General features: G+C 40.7%; 2 pseudogenes; both read right to left on the minus strand.

The window, feature by feature from the left end:
• Positions 1 to 18,278: 18,278 nt before the first annotated feature.
• LOC133763869 (eukaryotic translation initiation factor 2 subunit 1-like) lies at positions 18,279 to 19,706 on the minus strand (annotated as a pseudogene).
• A 425-nt stretch (positions 19,707 to 20,131) lies between these two features.
• LOC133763870 (F-actin-capping protein subunit alpha-1-like) lies at positions 20,132 to 26,739 on the minus strand (annotated as a pseudogene).
• Positions 26,740 to 27,125: the final 386 nt, after the last annotated feature.

A 27,125-nucleotide genomic window follows, 5' to 3' on the forward strand; every position in this document is an offset into this window, starting at 1 on the left:
TAACTCTGCCCTTCAAATAAATAAATAAATTTTTAAAAAATGAATGTGAAGGGATCCTGAGACTAACATGTTGGAGAATGTTTGCTCTCAGGGATGGTTCTTGCGTCTGCAGGGTAGACTTCCTATTGTTTCAACCAGACACCTGAGGTGTTAACAAGATACTGTCAAGGTCCTGTAGATACCTCCAGGCCATCAAGCATCCCACAACCTCCCAGATGCTTGGTCTCCTGTCTTTCTCTTTCTTTCTCTGGCTGGTAGAGTTGTTGGCTCATTATCCTTGTGTAGCATTGCTCTGCACATGCCCAGGATGGGGCAGTTGTTCAATGGAACATTTTAATCCTTTAAGATATGAAAGCCCTTTGGGGAGTATTCAGAGTGGTCCTGTCTTCATTTATTAGTGTTTGTTTAAAGTGAGACTTTGAGGTTGAGTTGCAGGAGGTGTCCTGGAATGCTAGGAGAGCTTTCTGGACCTAAGCTGTCTGACATTGTGGAACAATCCAGTGCAGCAGATGCTTGGGGCTCTCTATCTTTGGCCCTGAGTCCTTCTAACCATTTGGTGTCCTTAATTTCCCTTATCACTGTCCATGTCAAGCTGAATTGTGATAAGGGCTGGTTCTTTTTTTTTTTTAATTTTTTGACATGCAGAGTGGACAGTGAGAGAGAGAGACAGAGAGAAAGGTCTTCCTTTTTGCCGTTGGTTCACCCTCCAATGGCTGCCGCGGGTGGCACGCTGCGGCCGGCGCACCGCGCTGATCCGATGGCAGGAGCCAGGTGCTTCTCCTGGTCTCCCATAGGGTGCAGGGCCCAAGCACTTGGGCCATCCTCCACTGCACTCCCGGGCCACAGCAGAGAGCTGGCCTGGAAGAGGGGCAACCAGGACAGAATCCAGAGCCCTGACCGGGACTAGACCCAGTGTGCTGGCGCCGCAAGGCGGAGGATTAGCCTAGCGAGCCATGGCGCCGGCAGGGCTGGTTCTTTTCCACTTTCCTTTTTTAAAATTTTTATTTATTGATTTTAAACTTTTTCACTTTTATTTATTTTCGTTTTTAAAACTTCTGTTTTCATTTTATTAGAGAGAGAAAGCAAGTGTATGCTTTTCCATTTGCTGGTTCACTTTTCCAAATGTTCACAACAGCTAGTATATTGGTGTGATTAAATATTTTAATTATAATTAATTTAAATTTAATACCTGATAGTTCAGTCCATGGGAAACATTTAAGCGCATTTGGAACAACTTGAATATGTGAATCTAGTTTTTCCTCTGGTCAAACTCAGGAGCCTGGAACTCCACCCAGGTCTGCCACATGAGAGGCAGGGACCCAAGTACTTGAGTCATCATCTGCTGCCTTCCAACACGTACATTAGCAGGAAGCTGGAGTGGACTTGAATCAAGCTCTCCTGTTAGGGAGACGGCATCCCAAGCAATGACTTAGCTGCCATGCCAAATGCCTGCCCCATTTTTCTTTATTCTTCAGTTGATGCTGAGCTCCTTGGGGGCAGAAGTCACACTGACCTTTCTCCTTGCTGTATCCTCTGTCCCTAACACAGAACTTGACACATTATTGGGTTTCATTATCTCTGCTTTGAACAAATACATAAAAAAGCTGTGTGCATGTCTAGAGGTTGGGAGGAATTTCTTAGGACTGAAATGTATAAGAACTTCTCTTTTAAGATCATATTAGCTCATTACTTTGATTAAAAATCAAATCAAACCCCCCCCCACCAAAAAATTCCTCCAGTAATGAAGACCAGTGATTTTGAGAGAAGGCTAATGCCATGTATTAAGAGGTTGCTGTGGACATGGGGAAATGCTACATACTGTTTTAGGTAGAATGCTAGCAGTTCTCCCTGTAAAAATGGCTGCTTTTAAGCCAATGGGCCTTTACTGTAAAATGCTTTGGCAAATGAAGCCTTTGATGAAGGTGTGTCGCTTCCACCAGTGACATGAAAGATGACACCCTAGATGTGGTCTCATACCACATGAAACAAATCTGTAGGAAGAAGTATCAACACATGAAAACCCCATTCTCTGTCTATATGTGTCTTTCATTAGGGTTTATTGTGATCTTGAGTGTTCATTCATAAGCATTTATGAAGCACTGCAGAGGTGTTGTTGGGAGATATAAAACGCTGAGCAGGTATGGCTACTGTTGTTCTGCTGGAGCTTGCTTGTGGCCAGGGCACAAGTCATAGTGACAGGGCAGCTTACGTAAGACCTGCAGCACAGTAGTCATGGACAAAGCAACATTCTGTGGTAGGAATTGAAGGCCTGAGGAATTTGAGATCTGTAGAAAGGGGGACAGAGTTGCATTATGGAAATATTTCTGGAAGAGCAGGATTTTGGTATAGACCTTGAAGGAAGAGGAAACTGCAGACTAGAGAAATAATAGTATTTGAGGAAAGGAATGTGAGCCTGAATACACTAGAATGGAACTGACAAGACACCTGTTGGCTAGAACATAGGCAAGATGATAAGAAACAGATATGAGATTACAGAGATATGGGCTGTGGGGAGGTGCCAGCTGCATGGAGCCAAGATGTAGTTGCAGAATTTCCATTACAAACTGAGAAGTTTAAATTGGAGATGAGAAGTATCTAGGAGGCACTAAGTGGAAAGATGCCACATGGAAAACAGAGTCTGACATGGGAATTTCTGGTACAGAGAGAAGATGAGAAGCAACGCTTGGAAGCACTGGAGGTTTGAGGCCAACTTGGAAGTTGCATTCATTTTAGAGCAGCGTTGCCCAATAGAAATATATAATACCAGCTACATATGTAACTGTAATTTTCTTGTAGTCACATCAAAAATGTAAACAGGAAAAAAGAAGAAACTTAATTTAGTCAGGGATTTATCATATCCCAATCTTATCCTAATATATTAAAAATACAGAATGTAGGCCAGCGCTGTGGCTCACTAGGCTAATCCTCCGCCTTGCGGCGCCAGCACACCTGGTTCTAGTCCCGGTCGGGGCGCCGGATTCTGTCCCGGTTGCCCCTCTTCCAGGTCAGCTCTCTGCTGTGGCCCGGGAGTGCAGTGGAGGATGGCCCAAGTGCTTGGGCCCTGCATCCCATGGGAGACCGGGATAAGCACCTGGCTCCTGCCATCGGATCAGCGCGGTGCACCAGTTGCGTGCGCCAGCCGCGGCGGCCATTGGAGGGTAAACCAACGGCAAAGGAAGACCTTTCTCTCTATCTCTCTCTCTCTCACTGTCCATTCTGCCTGTCAAAAAATAAAAATAAAAATAAAATTAAAAAAATACAGAATGTATAATCCATATTTAAATTATTAAAATATTTAACAGTTTTTGAACACTAACTTTTGAATCCCTATGTGTAATTACACTTTTGGCACATCTCAAGTTGGATGTTAAACTTTTACTGAACATACTGATCTGTGTTTAGATTTTATAAGATTTCCAAGGAAAAAAGTAGATTCATATATTTATGTTTTTCCAAACATGCTTAAATGTTTCCCAGGAACCTAATTAAGTATTAGTTATTAAATATAAATTCATTAAAATTAAAATATTTAATCACACCAATATACTATATATATTTTTATTGACTCAATATATAAAAATAAAATATATTTTATTAACTCAATAGTCTTACGTGGTCAGTGGCTACCACACAAGTGGTAGCTTAGGTTTAGAAGCTTGCTCTGGAGTGACAAATGGGATTTCCCTATTAGAATTGTGCTTTTCCTAGTGCTGTAAGGGGCAGAGGGAGGAAATTAATTTCTTTGTTCAGAAAGAATAAAGATGATCTCTTTGTGTCTAAGATGTTAACATTGTAAGTTCTCTGAGACGGGACAAAGGTCTCTGCCTCTGTCTAATCGTGCCTGGTATGTGGTAAGCGCTTGTGAGCTACCATCTGATCTAAGGAAACCACTTCCACTTCACTCAGTTCTTTTCAGCCTTCTCAGAACACAGTGGTGGTTTTTATTTGAATTTGCACATCCTGCTCATTCTCAGCACCTGATTGGAGAGAGAAGGTGTGAAAGCACACCTGACTTCAGAGTGTCTGCCTCCTCCCAGGGCGTGTGGAGCAGAGGCTGAGAAACTCAGGGAGCAGGAGCTGGGGATTTGTCCCTCTTTCCCTGTGCTGACCCTCGTTCCTTTTCAACCCTGTTTTTCTCTCTTGTGTTATGACTAATCTCTGCACTGATGCAGAAAATTGTGCCACAGCTTTATATCAGCCCAAGAGCTCTGCTCTTGTCCCATTATTTCTTCCAAGAGCCTCAGTATTGGTATTGGTAATGGTAATGGTAATGGTAATGGTAAGATCAATACCCTGAGGGGGTCCCTCTGATTCTTAGTGACTACACAGAGTCACTGGGGGTCCTGCCACCACTTCCAGGCTGTTTCAATCACCATTGGGTCCAACTCAGTGACATGTGTCCTAGGGCTTGCCACTGGCACTCACTGACTGGTTTCCAAAGTAACCCTCCATGTGTACACTTTTTAAAACTTATGTTTTTTTTAAAGTACAGTTTTGGACTTACAGCATGGTTGAATAAGTACCACACAGTTCCACATACCCACCTGTACTACCATTCTGAAATCCTCAGTGCTAGAAATCAAAAAGACAATAATGTTTATGATGAGAAAATTATGCAAAATTTCAATTGTGGTGTCTATAAGTGAAGTTTCATTGGGATTCAGACACACCCACTTGTTGAGACACTGTCCTTTGCTTCTTTCACTTTGGAACAGGGTTAAGTATTTGCAACAGGGACCATCTCATCTGCAAAGCTAGAAATACTTCTTATCTGGCCTTTTCTAGAGCAAAGCTAGAAATATTTACCATCTGGCCTTTTGTAGAAAATTTTGCTGACCCCCTAGTCTAGACTATAGTTTCTGGAAAGTTCATTCATTTGTTCTGGAAGGTTGTCACCTATTAGCACTTATGAAAAGGATTTGAATTTGTTTGGTTTCTGCTCTAACCTATTTTATTTGAGTCCCCTCCAAAATGTGAGTGAATTTTCCATTTCCAGCTTTCTCCTGGGGTCCCTAGGATCACTTCTACCATTTTGCTGATGGGTCTTTGGCACATAGGTCTGGATTTTTAAAAAAGTGGATCTCGAAAGGGGCTGTACAGGCTGTATGTTCAAAACTCACAATATTGTGGACCAAAAATTAATTCATTTGTTCATGTGCTCTCTCTCCTTGCCTTTGACAGATAGTTTGGGCTTTTTTGATGTGTGCAGTTCTGGTGAAAAATGCAGCCCAGTCTTCAAGGAGGTGAGAAATGAATGTGGTCACAGACAGATGAAACAGGTGTAAAGCAATGTGGTAAGTGCTATAATGAGGCTCATGAATGAGGTAATAGAATCCTAGGCCCACCAATCATTTATTTAACAAGTATTTAGTAAGTTCCTGTTAAACGTCAAGTATTGTGCCAGGTGTTGGGAATATGACAGTGGGCAAGGCAGATCTTAAGAGCTTTCAAGTCTAGCTTATATTTATCATAAGTATGGGAGGGATTGGGGGGCCCTGATGCAATTCTCTTATGTTGTGCAAGGATCCTTGCTATGGCTTTCATGGCAAATTCTATTTACTCTGATGTGGTGTATCTTCAGTGATATGAAACTCAAGGATTGACTTATGTTTGATGCTGAGCAATTATAAAAGTTGGTTGCTATACTTTCTTTGGAGTGAACGTATAGCAGAAATTAGTCGTTTCGGAGCTGAAAAGTTGCTTGCTAGAAATCCTCAATGGATTTTTTTCATGTGACCAAGCAATGTGTTGTCATTGACTGAAATATGAACTCCAGAAGGACAGGAATTTTTGTCATTTGTACATGATGTTACTCGCAGCACACATATGAAGATTAATACTTCTATCAGGATTAATTTCTGAAATGAGCACAGGAAGTTGGTATACAATTTTGCAAAAATCTGAGAACTTCTGATTTTATCCTATTTCTGCAGAGAACCAAAAATAATAGGTTCATTACTTCTAGTAATAAATAATTTGTGTGTGCATATGTGTCTGAATGTGAGTAAATAATAATAGCTAGCATATACTGGGTATTGGATATATGTTAGGCTTTTACAAATTTATCTTCTTTCTCCTGATAAAACAGCATGTGTGTTAATTCTTATCCAACTGGTGAGTCAACTGATGTTTAAATAACCTACTGTGGCTAACAGATTTCTTAAGTGTAAAGCTTAGGCTAATGCTGTCTTTGTACCTTCTTGTGGCCAACTGTCATTCTTGCCTATGTTGGCAAGAATGTTGAGTATCCCAGAAGTTTGTCTCCCCTGATACAGGAGGGTAACTGGACAAGTTACATTGAGGGAACACTCAAGCAAAGTACAAGCCATCTTTGTCAAGCTGTGGTGCCCAGGGCCACTCTGTGGGAGCCATTGGTAGGCAGTTCACCTGTGTTAAGGACGGTAACACTGCTGTCTAATAGCCCTATTTTCTCTCAAATCTGTTCTTGCCTTCCTTCCCCCCACATTTTTATGTAACATGAACTACATTCCACAGACTTTCTTGTCAGCTAACTTCTGGGTGGTGAGGACAATAGGATGCACAGGCAGAGGAGAGCAGAAGCCAGGATATTTCTGCTTCTCCTGATCTGTCTTGGGTGGCACTCCTGCAGTGGTTGGCTCCTCTAAGGCCACCTTCCCTGTTGTGGTCTCAGATCTGACAGTTTCCACTGAGGTTTCAGCTCCAGGCATTCTAGCATCTGAGTTCTGATAACACTGCCTCTCTGTTGTTTCACATGGCTTAGGGATAAACATCATTCTACTGTTGCTTTCATGGGGTTGCCTCACCAGCTCATGCTTAGCTTCCAAGTTCTTGTGTTCTTTGTGCAATCAATTCCTTGTATTGAGTTCTCTCTGTTGAAATATTTGGAGTTGTTTCTGTGCCCTGACTATATTGCCCTGACTAATATACAGTTAAGCCCTCCAGTTTGAGCAACAAGTTTTAAAAATTTTTTAAAAATATTTATTTTAAAAGGAGAGAGAGAGTGAGAGAGAGTGAGCAAGTATGAGTGCTCCTATCCACTGGTGCCCTCCCCAAATGCCTTCACCATCCAGAATTGGGCCAGGGCTGAAGCTAGGCACCAGGAAAGCAATCCAGGTCTCCAAGTAACTTGAGTTATCACTGCAACTTCCTCAGGTCTGCAGTGGCAATTATCTGGAGTCAGGAGCTAGAACCCGGAATTGAACTCAGGTACCCTAATGTGGGATGTGGGCATCGTAACCATTAGGCTTAATGCTGGCTGCATTAATAGTTTTATTGTGTGCTTAACATATATGGTCAGGCAGACCTACATGATTCCTAGTCCATGAGTGTTCTCCCTAGTGAGTCTGCTTTCTGTGGGCCCTTGGAGCTTTCTCGGCTGCTCTGACAATAGAGGGCACAGAGTGAGAACCACACTTAGCAGGGTTTTATGGGCCAGCCCTGAAAGTGTCCCATAATACTTCTTTCCCATTCTGAGGGCCAGAACACAGAGGGAGGCTGAGCAGTGTGGTCTTGGCATGGGTGCAGGAGGAGAAGGAGACAGGTTGCACGATCATTTCTTACATTGCATGATCATTTGCTATACTAGAGTGCTAGAGAAAGCCATCTGCATATCTGGCCAAGCTAGCCTGCATGTGTACAGTTTGCTGTTCACTCCTTATCTCTCCCATTTGCTCTTCTCAGCTTGCCTTGTTCATGCATAGCTCAGTTGAGAGGCATTCAGTAAAATCTAGGACAAGGTGATGCCTTCTCTCAGGGCATCTCACAGAGGAGGGAGAGGTAGATTGGGATATGTTCTGAACCAACTTTGCAGGTGGACCAAAATATGTCTCCTAAGATCTTAGAAATTAGTACTTGGAGGTAACCATCAGCTGATTGGTGATACCCAGGTGTCCTTTCACACACTCCATCAATGAGGGTAGGAATTGTTCCGGATGCATTATCGTGGTGTACGTTTTGCTGCTCAGAGTAGATACCATCCGTAGCAGCATCAGCACCAACTGAGTTTGTCAGAAATGCAGTTTCAGCGGCAGGCATATGGCACAGCAGTTAAGATGCCGCTTGGGAATCCTGCAACCTTTATATGAGTTTCTGGTTTGAGTCCTCACTTACTCTGGATGCCAGCACTGCAGGCAGTGGCTTTACCCACATACCACAGAGCCAGCCTCTGCTTTACCTTTTTTTTTTTTTTAAAGATTTTATTTAATTATTTGAGAGGCAGAGTTACAGACAGTGAGAGGGAGAGACAGAGAGAAAGGTCCCCAGATGGCTGCAATGGCCGGAGCTGCGCCGATCCAAAGCCAAGAGCCAGGTGCTTCTTACGTGTCTTCCATGCGGGTACAGGGGCCCAAGCACTTGGGCTATCTTCTACTGTTTTCCCAGGCCATAGCAGAGAGCTGGATTGGAAGAGAGGCAGCCAGGACTAGAACCGGTGCCCATATGGGATTCCTGCACCACAGGTGGAGGATTAACCTACTATGCCACAGCGCCGGCCCCCCCTTGCTTGACCTTTTAAACAAGCTAAGATTTTGGACAGCTGGAACATACTCTTGGTGTTTCTAACAGCAACAGAAAAGTGGAAGAAAGGAGCAGAGAGAGGGAGGGAAGCAGAAATGCAGACAGGCAGGCAAGGAGGCTGGCAGATCAAGTTCATGTAGCCCAAGCAGCTTGAGCCAGCCATTCCCAGGCTGTCCAGGGATAGAACTCACTGGGTGGTTGCTCAGCTCTTGCCTCTTTGCCTATAGAGCCTAAAATCGTCTATCTCTTGTTCTCAAGTATGGCTGTTGGCAGTGAACCAATTCTTGGCAATTTATGAAACAGTAAAATGATTTTAATTTTTTTTCTTGCTTCTCTGCCTGCATGCAAAGCTTCCTATTCAGAGTAAAGACAGCTTAAGTGCCAACTCTCCTGTGATTCCATGAATGCAAAGCTCACACCACGACTTCAATATCCTTCTGGACTGACCCTCCAGGTGACTCTCCAGGGCATTAAGCTCTGGTAACTCTGCCACTGCCAGCTCCTCTGCACCTTTTCATAACCTAATCTGCTCTCCTACCCTATCCGCTCTTTGCAAGGAGGAAGATGCCAGCCAGATCATCAGATTAATGAGCGAATTGTTTTTGGGTGCTGTGAGGAAGGTATAAGACTGGGTCTGATAATAACACAGGAATTCTACTAGAGGCCTTCTAGGATCCTTAATGAAGTCCAGGAAGCACTTGAAGGAAGGTTTCTGTCCAGGAGGAGAAGGAAAGAATTTCCTCTCTGCCCTGCTGGGCAACCACATTCTCTGGCTGTGTGCAGTGCTTTGTTTCATGCAAATTAATTTGGCAAAAACAGAAATTTTTCCTAGCCTGGAATCTTCCCCAGGGCAATAATGCGTTTATCCTATGACAGGCTGTGTGTGTCAAGGATGAGGAATATTCTTAACAATTGTAGCTCTCAACAGGGTGGGGATGGACAGGTGTGTGTGTGTGTGTGTGTATGTGCATATGTTCAGATCCATGTTCCAAATTTGATGGGTAAGAGTAGAAGGAATTGCTATGATTTGAGGAGGATTCCTTGGTGTTTATGATTCTTGTTAATAACTGCCTTAAAGTAAAAATTTAGTCAGTTTTTCCATCTGTTCATTCATTCAGCAAATATATGTGATGTGCTGTATTTACTTACTTATCCTCTAAGCACTTGCTTAAGCCTCACTCACTTATGAACTTACCCAATTTTTGCCTGTCCTCCCTCTACCCCACTCCTAAAGTGGGAGAACCCTGCTGCCCCTCTCCCTTTAAAAAATAATAGGCCGGTGCTGTGGTGTAGCAGGTAAAGCTGTTGCCTGCAGTGCCAGCATCCCATATGGGCACTGGTTCGAGTCCCAGCTGCTCCACTTCTGATCCAGCTCTCTGCTATGGCCTGGGAAAGCAGTAGAAGATAGCCCAAGTCCTTGGGTCCCTGCACCCACGTGGAAGACCCAGAAGTTCCTGACTCCTGGCTTTAGATCAGCCCAGCTCTGCCAGTTGCAGCTATTTGGGGAGTGAACTAGTGGATGAAAGATTCTCTTTTCTCTCTCTCTCTCTTTCCCTCTCTCCCTCCCTCCCTCCCTCCAACTCTGCCTCTCTAATTGTCTTTCAAATAAATAAATAAATCTTTAAAAAATTAATAGGCTTTATTTATTTATTTTTTTGTTGCTGAATATGCCTTGGCGGTTACTTTTTTTTTTAACTTTTATTTAATGGCTTTATTTATTTTTTTTAATTTCTTTTTTTAAATTTTTTTTAATTTAGTGAATATAAATTTCCAAAGTACAGCTTATGGATTACAAAGGCTCCCCCCCCCCGCCCCGCAACCTTCCCCTTTCCCACTCCCTCTCCCCTTCCATTCACATCAAGATTCATTTTCAATTCTCTTTATATACAGAAGATCAGTTTAGTATATATTAAGTAAAGATTTTAACAGTTTGCCCTCACATAGCAACACAAAGTGAAAAAAATACTGTTGGAGTACTAGTTATAGCATTAAATAACAGTGTACATCACATTAATGACCAAGATTCTGCAAGATAATTTTTTTTTAAAAAAAGATTGATTATTTTTCTATGTAATTTCCAATTTAAAAACCAAGGTTTTTTTTTCATTTTCAATTATCTTTATATACAGAAGATCGCTTCAGTATATACTAAGTAAAGATTTCATCAGTTTGCACCCACACATAACCACAAAGTGTAAGAATACTGTTTCAGTACTAGCTATATCATTACTTCACCTTCGACAACCTATTAAGGACAGATCCCACATGGGATGTAAGTACACAGTGACTCCTGATGTTGTTTTAACAATTTAACACTCTTGTTTATGGCGTCAGTAATCTCCCTAGGCTCTAGCCATGAGTTGCCGAGGCTATGGAAGCCTTTAGTGTTCGCCATCTTCGATCCTATTCCGACAAGGCCATAGTCAAAGTGGAAGTTCTCTCCTCCCTTCAGAGAAAGGCACCTCCTACTTTGATGGCCCCGTTCTTTCCACTGGGATCACACTCGCTGAGATCCTTCATTTAGGTCTTATTCTTCTTCATCATCTTTTTTTTTTTCCCCCCAGCATGTCTTGGCTTTCCATGCCTAAAATACTCTCATAGGTTCTTCAGCCAGATCCAATTGCCTTAAGGGCTGATTCTGAGGCCAGAGTGCTATTTAGGACATCTGTCATTCTATGAGTCTACTGTGTCTCTCCCTTCCCATATTGGATCCTTCTCTCCCCCCCCTTTTTTTTATCAGTTAGTATTAGCAGACATTAATCTTGCTTGTGTGATCCCTTTGACTCTTAGGCCTATCAGTGTGATCAGTTGTGAACTGAAATTGATCACCTGGGCTGGTGAGATGGCATTGGTACATGCCACCTTGATGGGATTGTATTGGAATCCCCTGGCACTTTTCTAACTCCATCATTTGGGGCAAATCCAATTGAGCATGTCCCCTATTATACATCTCCTCCCTCTCCTTTTCTCATTCTTATATTTAACCGGGATCACTTTTCAGTTAAGATTTAGACACCTCAGAATAATTGTGTGTTAATTACAGAGTTTACAAAAAAAATACTAAAATGGATAAAGTGTTACATTGTGCATCAACAGTCAGCACCATAGCTGATCAAGTCACTATTTCTCATAGTGTCCATTACACTTCCACAGGTTACCCTTTGGTGCTCAGTTAGTTGTCGCCGATCAGGGGAAACAAATGATATTTGTTTTTTTGGGACTGGCTTAATTCACTTAGCATGATGCTTTCCAGATTGCTCCATCTTGTTGCAAATGACTGGGTTTCATTGTTTTTGACTGCTGTATAGTATTCCATAGAGTACATGTCCCATAGTTTCTTTATCCAGTCTACTGTTGATTGTCATTTGGGTTGGTTCCAGGGCTTTATTTTTGAGCCGTTTTAGGCTTATAGAAAATCTGAATACAAGGTATAGGGAATTCTCATATACTCCCAACTCAGTTTCTCCCATTTTAAGCACCTTGTATTAGTGTGATGCATTTGTTAGAGTGATGCGTCAGCACTGATATATTATTATTAACTAAAGTTTGCAGTTTACATTGGGCTTAGTTGTGTTGTCCATAGCAAATGTGCAAGGTGTCCGTTAGTGCCATAGCTTGTAGGATGTTCCACTGCCCCCCAAATTCCTCATCCATACCTCACTGTGCTTTCTCTCCTTGTTCTTCTCTGGCTCTACCCCTTTCCCCTATGTCTTCCTGCCCACACAATACTAGAGTAAGTTGACACCGACTTGGCGGGAGTCAAGGTGGAGCTTGTTTTTAGGTTACCTTGCTCCACCTCAGTATCTTGACCAACTTATCACCCAGACATCTCTAAATCTTCACCAAACTTGACAAGAATTCCACCCTGTCTACCCAATGGAAAAAAACAGTAGAAGCTGAGAAGAGGCTGTAAGTAGAAAAAGTTACAAAGAATCCAGCCCTAAACTGGGCAGTTTGTTTTCCCACTGAGCTACCTCAGGAAATTTCCCAAGAAATGCCTGGATTTTAGAAATAGCTTTTCTTTCATCTTTGTGACTCACTCCTCTTGAAGAAGCCCAGGTCCTTTAATGGAGTGTTTTGGGGATATAATTTTAGTGGTGCCACAATATGTCTAATGAAGCGATAATTTGTGGATGCACAGGGTATATGAGGGTATATGAGGCAACAGTGGGGGCCAGTTTGGGGATCACTGAGCAAAGCCAAGACATCAGCCTGATTGAGCAACTGCCCATTTCCCGGGCCCCTCTCCAGGCTGCATGTTGGGCGCTGGGAAAGCTGGGGTTGGGAAGGACCCTAGCAATCATTTTATGTTACTTTTCAGTCTTCAAGTACATGTTCCAGGAAAGCAGCGTGGCCTTGGTGGTCATTCTGGTTTGCAAAATTGTATCTAAATTTGCTGACAGCAGGTTCTGTGTGAGCTGTGAAAGTCTCTTTTCTGGTGGCTACTGGTCTTCCAAAGGCAACAATAAAGTTAGATTCCATATTGCCTGCAGGGCCACCCCTGATGACAGCCAAGGAGGCCAGGACTGCCCTTGACCCTGTTCCAGGAGCTTCTCTGATGAAGCTCTTTCTCTATTCCAGATTCTGGTGAGTTGCTGTCTCATGCCTCTACAAGCCTCCCCTTTATGAAGCCCCATCTACCCACTGGCCTCAGCAGATGCTTTTCCTAACAAACCTGTTGCAATTTCATTCCTACTCATCCACAGGTCCCGCTGGACTCTTAGCTCATTTTTTATTCACTGAGGTCTGGTCAGTTCCTGCAAAAAATGCCTGACAAAATATATAGGCTTGTTGAAGAAATGAATGAATCAAATGGGTTCTTTGTTCCCATTAATGACACTGTTGTAAACAAAGAGAAGTCTCAGTGTCATTCTTGGCAATGTCATTGTTGCCTCAGCAAGTGTTCTCCATTTGGTCACCAATTCCTGTCAATTTTAGTCCTAAAAGGTGTCCTGAAGTCTCTAATTTCTTTATCCCTACCTAGGCTGAAAATCTGAGCATTTCTTGTCAGTGTTGCCAGGTAAATTACAGGATGCCCATTTATGTTTGAATTTCAGAGAAATAGCAAATAACTTTTGAGTTTAAATATGTCCAAAATATTTCATGAGAAATATTTATGCTAAATTACTATTTATTGATCATCTGAATTTTAAATGTAATTGTATTAATTTTTTTTTGCCAGGCAGAGTGAGACAGTGAGAGAGAGAGACAGAGTTAAAGACAGTGAGAGACAGAGAAAGGTCTTCCTTCCGTTGGTTTACTCCCCTAATGGCTGCTACGGCCAGCGCTATGCCCATCTGAAGCCAGGAGTCAGGTGCTTCTTCCTGGTCTCCCATGTGGGTACAGGGACCCAAGCAGTTGGGCCATCCTCCACTGCCCTCCTGGGCCACAGCAGAGAGCTGGACTGGAAGAGGAGCAATCGGGACTAGTACATAGTGCCCCAACCGAGACTAGAACCTGGGGTGCTGGCACCGCAAGCAGAGGAATAGCCAAGTGAGCCATGGTGCTGGTGCTGTATTAAAATTTTTATTATGAAATATAACACAGTTTGCCTTTTCAATCATTTTCAGGAGTATGATTCAGTGATGTTAAGCACATTGATGTACAACTATCATCATTACCCTTTTCTGGAATTTTGTCATCACCACAAAAGGAAACTATACCCATTAAAAACTTACTTCAGGCACAGGCATTCAGTGTAGCAGTTACAATAACATTTGGGGCACCAGAATCCCACATGGCAGAGCTTAGGTTTGAGTCCCAGCTTCTACCTTCCTGCTAATGTGCACCCTGGGAGGCAACAGGTAATGGGTCAAGTAAATGGGTCCCTGTCACCCTTGTGGGAGACCTGGATTGAATTCCTGGATCCCAGCTTTAGCCTTGGCTCAGCCCCAGGTGTTGAGATCATTTGGGAAGTGAGCTAGCAGTTGAGAGCGCTCTCTTTTTCTTTCTCTCTCTCTTTCTCTCTCACTGTCTCTCTAAGATAAATATAATAATAATAACAACTTCCTGATTCCCTATATTCCGTAGTAATATCTATTATAGTTTCTGTCATGAATTTGCCTATTTCAGGTAATCTTTATACAAGATGTCATACACTACTTGTCCTTTGTACCTTAACATTTTCCCCCTTAACATCATGTTTTCAAGGTTCATCCATGCTGTAGCATGTACCAGAGTTTCATTCCTTTTTGAGGCTGAATACTCCCATTGCATGTATATGCCATATTCTGCTTAACTGTTTATCTTGTTTATGGACATTTGTATTGTTTCCACATTTTGGCTAATGTGAGTAATACTGATTTGAACACTGATGTCCAAGCACCTGCTTAAGTGCTTGCTTTCAGTCATTATGGGTTTGCTCAATCATATGGCAACTCTATGTATAACTTTTTGATGCTTTCCTTGGCAATAGCACCATTTTATGTTCATACCAGCAAGGCACAAGAGTTCTAATTTCTTTACATTCTCACTAATATTTACTCTTTACCACTTAAAAAATAACAATAATCTTAAGGAGTGTGAGGTGTCACATTATAGTTTTGGTTTGCATTTCCAAAATTAATGATATTGAATGAATGTATTTTCTTGTGTTCATTAGACATTTATGTACCTTATTTGGAAAAAAACCTATACAAGTCCTTTGCCCATTTTTGTTTTTTGTGGTTTTTTTGTTAGAACAAAATGGGTATATTTCTATTAGATTATTTGATACAGAGGATAGTGTGGTATGGATGAGTAGTATGAATAACAAAAAATACAAATATATATTACTTGAAACAGAGAAAAATGCTTACACAGCTCATTGGGTCACTTGGAAACAATCTCTTGCTTGACTGTATTTCTGAGCAAAATCAAAACTGAGACATAAATACCCTTCTTTATTTACATGTATTTGGAGACAGATAGGAAGACACTACTTGATTTCTTAAAAAATTGACCTTCCCTTTAAGGCCTGGCGCCAGAAATATAAGCAATGTAAATGAATCCACCATTATCAATTTTCATGTCATACCTATGACATCTGTGTATTCTGAGATCACACACATACCTACCACTATACCTGGGAAGGGTTGCTATATCACAGCTACATTTCAGTTCTTTGCAGTCAGGACTGAGGAAAAATAATTTGAAACAAGTATTATATCCTATTTATAAAAGATCACTAATATTCCCATAAATAACTGGCTATAATAGAAAGACAACTGCTTGGAAATTATCTTTTTCACTTTGGTACAGTTTTCATATTTGCGATATACATAGTTGATTCATTTGCTCATAGTACAATCCTGCCACAAAGTAATAAAGTATGAGATAACTATTGTTCCTTTGACATCTGCATTTTTCAAATTTTATACTTTATTATATTCATGGTAGTTTGGCAGTTCTTACATTACAAAAAATGGGTAAAACTGTTCTAAAAATGCAGATGTCAATAACTACAATGGGACAAGCTGGAAAGGAGACAGGAAAAGAAAAAAGGAAGAGGAAAAAAAAAAAAGGGAAACACACTCATACACAGGGAATGTGGTTAAAGTCTTTGGATTTAAAAACAAGTTCCCTAGAGAAGCTGACTATAATGGAATTTCCAGAAATTCCCCTTTGCCCCTCACAAATGACCTGAAAAGCCCCAAGCCAAACTTTTGAAAACGACCATTATGAGGTGCTATAAATTATGATCAAAGGAGGAATGTGTCTTCCATTGAACTGTAGTTTGTAGCATGGCCTCTTTACCTGTTGGTGAATCAGTAAAAAACATTTGAAGTACTAGAAGTTCTGAAGGATGGGGTGAAAACAGACTAATATTTATCTGTCTAAGTCGGACAGGGCTTCACAGCTAAAAAGATGTTCTTTGTTTCTTTTTTTAACTTTTATTTAATGAATATAAATTTCCAAAGTACAGCTTATGGATTACAATGGCTTCCCCCCCATAACTTCCCTCCCACCCACAACCCTCCCCTTTCCCGCTCCCTCTCCCCTTCCATTCACATCAAGATTCATTTTCAATGCTCTTTATATACAGAAGATCAGTTTAGTATATATTAAGTAAAGATTTCAACAGTTTGCCCCCACATAGCAACACAAAGTGAAAAAATACTATTGGAATACTAGTTATAGCATTAAATAACAGTGTACAGCACATTAAGGACAGAGATCCTACATGATATTTTAAAAAAATTGATTAATTTTCTATGCAATTTCCAATTTAACACCAGTTTTTTTTTCATTTCCAATTATCTTTATATACAGAAGATTGCTTCAGTATATACTAAGTAAAGATTTCATCAGTTTGCACCCACACAGAAACACAAAGTGTAAAAATACTGTTTCAGTACTAGTTATAGCATCACTTCACATTGGACAACACATTAAGGACAGAGATCCCACATGAGGAGTAAGTACAGAGTGACTCCTGTTGTTGATTTAACAATTTGACACTCTTGTTTATGGCGTCAGTAATCTCCCTAGGCTCTAGTCATGAGTTGCCAAGGCTATGGAAGCCTTTAGAGTTCGCCGACTTCGATCTTATTCAGACAGGGTCATGGTCAAAGTGGAAGTTCTCTCCTCCATTCAGAGAAAGGTACCTCCTTCTTTGATGGCCCCGTTCTTTCCACTAGGATCTCACTCACAGAGATCTTTCATTTAGGTCTTCTTCTTCTTTTTTTTTTTTTCCAGAGTGTCTTGGCTTTCCATGCCTAAAATACTCTCATGGGCTTCTTAGCCAGATCCGAATGCCTTAAGGGCTGATTCTGAGGCCAGAGTGCTGTTTAGGACATCTGCCATTCTATGAGTCTGCTGTGTATCCCACTTCCCATGTTGGATCTTTCTCTCCTTTTTTGATTCTATCAGTTAGTATTAGCAGACACTTGTCTTGTTTGTGTGATCCCTTTGACTCTTAGACCTATCAGTGTGATCAATTGTGAACATTAATGTTTATTGCGACTCAATTCACAATAGCTAAGACCTGGAACCAACCCAAATGCCCATCAACAGTAGACTGGATAAAGAAATTATGGGACATGTACTCTATAGAATACTATACAGCAGTCAAAAACAATGAAACCCGGTCATTTGCAACAAGATGGAGGAATCTGGAAAACATCATGCTGAGTGAATTAAGCCAGTCCCAAAGAAACAAATATCATTTGTTTTCCCTGATCGGTGACAAATAACTGAGCACCAAAGGGGAAACCTGTTGAAGTAAAATGGACACTATAAGAAACAATGACCTGATCAGCTCTTGTCCTGACTCTAGATGTACAATGTAATACTTTATCCTTTTCAGTATTTGTTGTTGTTGTTGTTGTTGTTGTTCTAGTACTATTGGTTGAACTCAGTAATTAACACACAATTATTCTTAGGTGTTTAAATTTTAACTGAAAAGTGATCCCTGTTAAATATAAGAGTGGGAAAAAGAGAGGGAGGAGATGCACAATTTGGGACATGCTCAATCGGGCTTGCCCCAAATGGTGGAGTTACAAACGTGCCAAGGAATTCCAATGCAATCCCATCAAGGTGGCATGTATCAATGTCATCTCTTTGTTTCTTTTTTAAACACCCCAGGAATTTCTTTCATGTTTGCTTGAATACATTTTATATGGAAATATTGAGATTGTTATCATTTACTCTAAGTGCCCCTGGTAAATCACAGGGATCCCCTGAATTACAAAGGGCTGTAGATTTGGAGACATCAGAAATGGAAATCACAAGCCCAATTTTAGGACTGTTCTCAAGTTACAGGCTTGTCTCCAGTGAAATTAGGCCACTCCCTTAAAAAAATGCTAAATCTGTTGAAATACTGTGTGAAAACAGCAGACATTTACGGGGTGTTTTCTTTTCTGGTCTTTTGGAAAATTTAAATACTTGCAAATAAAAAAATTCAGCTTTGAAGTTTTCAATACTGGAAGTCTAGGGTTTGCAGCCAGGAAGGGCGGCTTTGTGTTTCTTAACTTGAACTGTCTCCCACAGAGTTCATCTTCAGCTTTGGCTTCCATTTCTTGTGCATCATCATCTCCATCTACTTCTGCATTTTCTCTCTGGAACCTCTCCAGCTGCCTTGCAAGTTCAGTCTCATCTGAACCATTTGAACATGAAACGTACCTCTCTTTTCCTTCATCTTCTCTTTGGTAACAGCCATAGCTTGACTGAGGACAGAGAACTTCTGTTCTGTCTGGGGTTGTTGTAGTGATCACAGATTGAGGAGGAGCTGTTAGATTAATTTTGATAGGCATGGTTCTGTAGAACAATTCAAACCTGCTCTCAGGGCTTCTATAGTATCAATGCCTTCATAACCATAACAAGCTACTTCAATATCTGCTCGAATTTTCAGTCTGTGGAGTCAAATGCCTATTAGTGCTATTAACGAGTACTTTCAGTTCATCTTCATTCAAATCTAAACTATCTGGCACTGGCACTGAGGCAGACAGTACTGTGGTGCAGTAGGTTAATCCTCCACATGCGATGCCAGCATCCCACATGGGCACTGGTTCTAGTCCCGTCTGCTCCTCTTCTGATCCAGTTCTCTGCTATGGCCTTGGAAACAGTAGAATATGGCTCAAGAGCTTAGGCCCCTGCTCCCATGTGGGAGATCCAGAAGAAGCTCCTAGTTCCTGACTTCCAATTGGCTTGGCTCCAGCCATTGCTGCCATGTCGGGTAGTGAAACATTAGATGGAAGTCCTCTCTCTCTGTCTCTTCCTCTTTCTGTCTTTAACTCAGCCTCTCAAATAAATAAATAAAATATTTAAAAGAAAATCTAAACTATCAAAAAATAGATGGGTCTGATACTGCATGTTTGAAAGCATCATAGGCACCATATCCAGGTCTCTGGAACAGGCCTTCCAGTTGCTCACCCTTGGTGTATTCTAACATCTCAGCAACATGACAGAGAATGTTAAACACAGCTTTAGATTCTTTAATTTGTCTTCACATTTGATTGTCTCCTCTGGAAAAACTCTTCTTTTGGACAAATCAATATATCTTTTTCCTTTTTCCACCCTAGTGACAACTCCACATTCATTTCTGCTCGTTTGAATGAGTTGGTTTATAGAACAGAGTCTTCTGGATAATTCACTGAGAAGAATCATGCCTTTGATGTTGTTTTCCAACAAGCTGATGTAAACCCCCATTTCAGCAATGGATCCTGCACCATCACTACCTATTCTACCTCAGGAAATTTGGGTTGATAAAATCTAACACTTAGACCTGGCATTCTGAAGGATGTGTGTGAATCCCAAACCAGGGTCCCACATTGTGCCTTTCAATTGGAAAGATCCAGAAAAAAAATTTTAAAGATGTATTTATTTATTTGAAAGTCAGTTACACACAGAGAGAAGGAGAGGCAGAGAGAGAGAGAGAGAGAGAAAGGCCTTCTATCCGCTGGTTCACTCCCCAGATGGCTGCAATGGCTGGAGCTGAGCCGATCTGAAGCCAGGATCCAGGAGCTTCTTCTGGGTTTCCCACGTGGATGCAGGGGCCCAAGGACTTGGGCCATCATCTACTGCTTTCTCAGGCCATAGAAGAGAGCTGTGTCAGAAGTAGAGCAGCCGGGTCTGGAACCGGCACCCGTATGGGATGCTGGCCCTGCAGGCAATGGCTTAACCTACTATGCTACAGCGCTGGCCCCCAGAAAATTTTCTAAGCAATAAAACTTCAGGATAGATTTATCTCTCTAACATTAAATATGGGGGGAGGGGTGGTGGCACTGTGGCACAGTGGCTTAAAGCCCCAGCATGCAGCACTGGCATCCCATATGGGCGCCAGTTTGAGTCCTGGCTGCTCCACTTCTGATACAGCTCTCTGCTATGGCCTGGGAAGGCAGTAGAAGATGGCCCAAGTATTTGGACCCCTCCCTGACGTGGGAGACCTGGAAGAAGCTCCTGGCTCCTGACTTCAGATCAGCTCAGTTCTGGCCATAGTCATCATTTGGGGAGTGAACCAATGGAATGAAAGACCATTGAACATTGTCATCTTCAGACTAGAGAACCTGAATCTTAAACACTCCAACCACTTGGCTATAGGTGGTGTGGTGGTAAATTTCTACTCTGATCTTCAATGACCATTCCAGAAGTTTTTTGATTGAAACTGATGGCTTTCAATACATGTAATAAAATCTGTTGCCCATCTGTAGTTGTAGCAAACACAGTATAGAAGCTGTTGGAATAATGATCTTTCACATAGGCTCATAAAGCACTGTAAGAAGATTCTCTCCAAGACTTCAAGCTTTCATCTATTTCTTCTGGCTGGGGATCACTTACTTTTTTTCTCTTAAGTGATCAAACTTAATGAAATTTTGTTTCTTGGATCTAAAAACCTGCTTTTACCCATGTCACTGTACTCTGTTATTGAGAACTGATCTTCATATCCTTCTATCTTTTTATTTTTATTTATTTTTATTTTTGACAGGCAGAGTGGACAGTGAGAGAGAGAGAGACAAAGAGAAAGGTCTTCCTTTGCCGTTGGCTCACCCTCCAATGGCCGCCGTGGTAGGCGCGCTGCGGCCGGCGCACCGCGCTGATCCGAAGGCAGGAGCCAGGTGCTTATCCTGGTCTCCCATGGGGTGCAGGGCCCAAGCACTTGCGCCATCCTCCACTGCACTCCCTGGCCACAACAGAGAGCTGGCCTGGAAGAGGGACAACCGGGACAGGATCAGTGCCCCGACCGGGACTAGAACCCGGTGTGCCGGCACCGCAAGGCGGAGGATTAGCTTATTGAGCCGCGGCGCTGGCCTTTATCCTTCTATCTTCACAGGTGTGAACTGATCCATGTTGTACAGGGAAAATGCATGTGCTGCCCCTTCTGTGAGAAGACTGTCATTATTCATTTAATACCTCATTAAATTTCCCTGGGGGTGCAGGGGTGATGAATGTAGCAGCTATGGGTGCCTTTTCCTCATCTGACATTTGATCCTTGAAGTTGGCATCTCAGGCTGCTGTATTTTGCCCATTTTTGAATTGGATTGTTTCATTTTGTTGTTGTAGAATTGGAGGAGCTCTTTATATATTTTAGAAATCAATCCCTTATGATATTACATGATTTCAAAATATTTTCTCTCATTATGTAGATTGTCTTTTCAGGGATCTGTATTTCTATTTGTTGAATCTGTGCATTAAATATGTGTTTTTCTATGTCATTGGTTCTCAATCAGGGTGAGTTTGTCCCAAAAGGACATTTAGAAACATCTGGGTAAATTTTTTAAAAAAAGATTTATTTATTTATTTGAAAGTCAGAATTACACTGAGAGAGAAGGAGAGGCAGAGACAGAGAGAGAGAGAGAGAGAGAGAGAGAGAGAGAGAGAGAGATAGAGGTCTTCCATCCGCTGGTTCACTCCCCAGTTGGCTGCAATGGCCAGAGCTGCACTGATCTGAAGCCAGAAGCCAGGAGCTTCTTCTGGGTCTCCCAAATTGGTGAAGGGGCCCAAGGGCTTGGGCCATCTTCTACTGCTTTCCCAGGTCACAACAGAGAGCTGAATTGGAAGTGGAGCAGCCAGGACACAAACCAACCTCCATATGGGATGCCTGCACTGCAGGCGGTAGCTTTACCTGCTACACCACAGCACCAGCCCCTGGAGACATATTTTAATACCTCAACCTTGGGATGATTGCTACTAGTATTTTAGTGGATAGGAGCCAAGGATACTGCTAAAATTTCTCTTTTCTAACAAACACTGTCCAGTCCAAAATGTCAACAGCGCCGAGGCTAAGAAATTCTATAGACTGCCGATTCTTAGATTACCACCTTCTAAGATCTTTGCAAGTGGCAGCTTCCAGAATGACACTGGTCTTAGAGCTTCTTTCACAGTCTTCTGAGACTCAGTTTTACTGCTGTTAGTGGATAAGAGAAACTTGTGGCAGAAGCAGGAGCAAGATCACTGTGAGAGGTATTTACAAAAACAGCTGTTCCCTGGAGACACAGTAGCCATGAACTTGCTTGACTCTCAGAGCTTCTGATGTGAAGTGTAAGACAAAGTGTGTACTGAGCAGCAATCCTATGCCCTAGGTACTGTCCTAGGCACTTTGACAAGTATAATCTAATTTAATCCAACAATGATTTTAGGCACTATTTCCCTTTTACAAAAGGAGTCTTTAAAAAGTCCATGGAAGGTGTGTATTACAAACCATATAATGAAGAAACTATATGTGGATTTCAAAATTTTTTTACACCGAAACAAATTTATCTTTTAATTACATTTTCCCACGAACTCTTTGAAGTACTCTCAGAAATGAATAAATTAAGATTTAGAAGGGTTTTAACTTTTTAAGTGCTTCTTACGTTAGGTTTTTTCTCGTTCCACTTATATATCCTTCATACCAATGTGTATAGTATTTATAGTCTAATAAGCACTAGAACCCATTTACTAGTCTTTTAGTTTCATTTTTTAAAATACATCCCCAAATATTCCTACTATTATTCTTTTATTAAATTAATGCTTCCTCATTCTAGATGTGATCACTTGTGCCTGCCATCACCACCTGCTGTGATGTGATATAGCCAAGAGGGTCCTCAGCAGAAGTGAGTCCATACAGCCACCATGCCCTTGAACATATGAGCTAAATAAACCTATTTTTTTATAAGTAGCCGGTTTCAGATATTCTGCTATGGTTGTGAAAACTGACTAATAAATAAGGTCTAACATGTGTCATGTGACACTTCCAGAAAGAAATAAAAACATTGGAATTATAAAATATGAAATTTTCTAGAACTAAAGACATTCATAGGCAAAGAGCATGACATATCCAAGCAATTTTTTAAAAAATCAATGTCTTGGCATATTGTGTTGAAATCATAACATAGCAAAGACATAAAAAATATGCTAAAAGTTACCAGAAGGAACAGTTTGATCATTGCAAAAGAATGGTAAGTAGACTGGCAGAAAACTTCCAAAGAGTAGCATCAGAGGCAAGAAAAACAGCATCTTCAAAATACTGAAAGAAGACAACTTAAAATACTAGCTAACCCATCATCTATGGAAAAAGTTAAGACATTTTTATGCAAACGAAAGGGAGCATATAAAATACATTCATTAGCAGTAAAGAAAGTAAATCCAGAAGGAAGGAATGATAGGTAAGAATGAAAATTGAGGTGAAAAAAGGAAAGAGACCTGGGGTGGGTCATAGTCTCAGTGTTGTCTAATAGCCCTCGATGAGAATCACCTTAATCACTTCGAGGACACACCCTCAAGAGCCTAAGGATCTCTTTTTAAATTTTTATTTATTTTACTTATATAAAGTAGACAATTTTTTATCAATTTCATATAAACAGATTTATGAACATAATGGTACTTTCAACCATACCCTCCCTCCTGCCCCTTCTCTTGGCCTCCATCCTCCTTCATTTCTTATGTTTTCTTTTAATTTTTACATTGACAAATTTCAGTTGATTTTGTAACCACAAATTGAACCTTCCACTAAATAAAGAATTCAATAAGTATTAAGTAGAAAAACCACTGTTCCTCAAGAGTATAGACAAGAGCTGTAAACAATAATTAAATCTCAAAGTGTCAATCTTGCTCAGATACATTACTTCTTCTGTACTCTGTATATTAATTACCACAAATCACATAAAACATGATATTTGTCTTTTTGGGACAGGCTTATTTCAGTAAGCATAATGATTTCCAGTTGCATCCATTTTGTTGAAAAAGATAGGATTTCATTCTTTTTTCATGGCTGAGTAGTATTCCATAGTATATATATATACCGCATTTTCTTTATGATGGACATCTGGGTTGATTCCTTATCTTAGCTATTGTGAATTGAGTTGAAATAAACATGGGGGTACAGACAACTCTTTCATGTACTTTTTAAATTTTGTTTGGGCGAATTTCCAGGAGAGGGATGGCTGGATCATATGGTAGATCTATTTTCAGATCTCTGAGGAATCATCATACTGTCTTCCATTATGGTTGCACTAGTTTACATTATTAGATAATAGGATAACTTTCCCCCATTTTCACCAACATTTACTGTTTTTTGATTTTAAATGACAGCCATTCTATCTGGAGTGATATGAAACCTCGTGGTTTTTGTTTGCATTTCCCTGATGGCTAGTGATCCTAAGCACTTTTTCTTGTGTCTGTTGACCATTTGAATTTCATCATTTGAAAAATGCCTGTTCATTTCCTTTGCCCATTTCTTAACTGGATTGTTTGTTTTGTTGTTGAGTTTTTTTTTTTTAACTCTTTTAGATCCTGGATGTTAATCCTTTATCTGTTTCATAGTTTGCAGTTATTTTCTCCTCTTCTGTCAGTTGCCTCTTGATTTGATGAGGGTTTCCTTTGCAGTGCAGAAGCTTCTCGATGTAATCATGGTTGTCTATTTTTACTTTTACTGCCTGTGCTTTTGGGGTCTTTCCCAAAAAGTCTTTGCCTCTGCCAATGTCTTGCAGTGTCCCTGATGTTTTCCTCTAGTAATTTTATGGTATCAGGTAATAGATTTAGGTATTTGATCCATGTGAGTTCATTTTTGTATAATGTGTAAGGTAGGGGTTTTGTTTTGTACTTCTACATGCAAAGATCTAATTTCCCCAGAACCATTTGTTGAAGAGACTAGCCTTTCTCCAGGGATTTATTTAGTTATTTTATCACAGGTTAGGTGATATAAATGTTTGGATTAATTTCTGGGCTTCTATTCTGTTCCATTAGTCTGCATGTTTATTTTTGTGCCAATACCAGGGTGTTGTAATTATAACTGCCCTATTGTATGTCTTTAAATCTTGTATTTTTATGCCTCTAGCTTTATTCTTGCTTTTAAGATTGCTTTAGCTATTCTGGATCTCCTAAGTTTCCATATGAATTTTAGCATTGTTTTTTCTAGATCTGAGAAAAATGTCATTGGTATTTTGATTTGGATTACATTGAATCTATAAATTGCTTTGGGTAGTGTAGAATTTTGATGATATTAATCCTTATAATCCACAAACATGGAAGATTTTTACATTTTTTGGTATCTCTTCTCTGTTTAATTCTTTGTAATTTTCATTGCAGAGATCTTTCATCTCTTTGGTTAAGCCTAAGGATCTTTTACTAGGCCCTACCTCTGTAAGGTTCCACCATCACCAAACATTGCCTGAATCACAAGAACTCTGCAGGAAAAAACCATGTCCAAACCATAGCAGGCCTTAATTTTTCCTATCTCAGCCACTCTTTCATATTGCTCATCTTGTTATCTCTTTCTGCTTCATTTTGTTATTTTTATATCCAATTATTTTATTCATTTAACATGTTAATTTGAAAATTCTCAAAAGTTTAAAAACCATTGAAAAATATATACAGTTTCACATTATTTATGTGAGTAGCAGTTCCAATAGCATGTAGATATTGCCATGGAGGAAACATGGTGTGAAGGCCATGAGTCACTGCCTCTTAAATGACAAACAGTAATGGATGTGCTCTCATACTCCAACACAGAGTATGTACATAGACTTCAGCACCTTTAATTTTGTGTTTGATCTTATTATTTTCCAAGCTTTCTGCATTTTAAATCTCTTATTTATTTTAATTTATACAAGGTGATCAAATTTCATGTATTTCATTAAATCCCTTTACAACTTAACTTTACCCATGATTAAGCTGTATTCTGTTACTATTTTAAGCAATCAAACACTAGCCACATGGTTAGCTAATGTCCACAAATCTAAAACTGCAAAATAAAACTACTTAACCAATTTCTGAAGGACATATAATTTAAACTTCAAAACCACCAACTGCTTTGTGAGTAGTGTGAGTTCTACTGACAGTGCTTCAGTTTCCATGCTGTGGACAAACTTTTCAGAAAAGTGTGTGAAAAAAATGGCTGACAAAATTTGTAATAATTTTTTCAAAAATTAATCAAGAATTATAAGATAAAATATTCTCCAATTCTAATTTTATTTGTACTTGGAAAATACATCAGAAATCTCCATATGCCCATGACCAAGGTTAATTTCAATATATACTATTACTCCAATTTACATATTTTGCTTTGAACAACAAAGTGGGAAATGCCTGTGGACTACCAGCTGGCCTTGACACCTGGTATGCATTATTGCTTGCTTATTCATGATGATGCATGACTTTCATTTGCCTTTTATCACCTGGCCAGCTTTCTGAGCATAATAGTAACTGTGAGCCAATGCAGCTGTGGGCAGAGCTGTAAAGCAGCATGTCATCTGAAGAGAAACATGGTCCACATAATTAAAAACCAGAATTACCACCCAAATCACCACCAAGATGAACTGGACTAATGTGTTTACCTTGCTGATGCATGCTGGCTTTAGTGTAAGGGTGGCAGAGCCAGGCTCAAAGCACTTAGCATGTGTTCTTTGTATTGGAAGAGTCCAATATCTGACATAAAAATGACATCTGTTGGCTGGCGCTGTGGCTCAACAGGCTAATCCTCCACCTAGCGGCGCCGGCACACTGGGTTCTAGTCCCGGTCGGGGTGCTGGATTCTGTCCCTGTTGCCCCTCTTCTAGGCCAGCTCTCTGCTGCGGCCCAGGAGTGCAGTGGAGGATGGCACAAGTGCTTGGGCCCTGCATCCCATGGAAGACCAGAAGAACCACCTGGCTCCTGGCTTCGGATCAGCACGGTGCGCTGGCCACGGCAGCCATTGGAGGGTGAACCAACGGCAAAGGAAGACCTTTCTCTGTCTC

The sequence above is a fragment of the Lepus europaeus genome, chromosome 7, assembly GCF_033115175.1.
Source record: "Lepus europaeus isolate LE1 chromosome 7, mLepTim1.pri, whole genome shotgun sequence".
Lineage (NCBI taxonomy): Eukaryota > Metazoa > Chordata > Mammalia > Lagomorpha > Leporidae > Lepus > Lepus europaeus.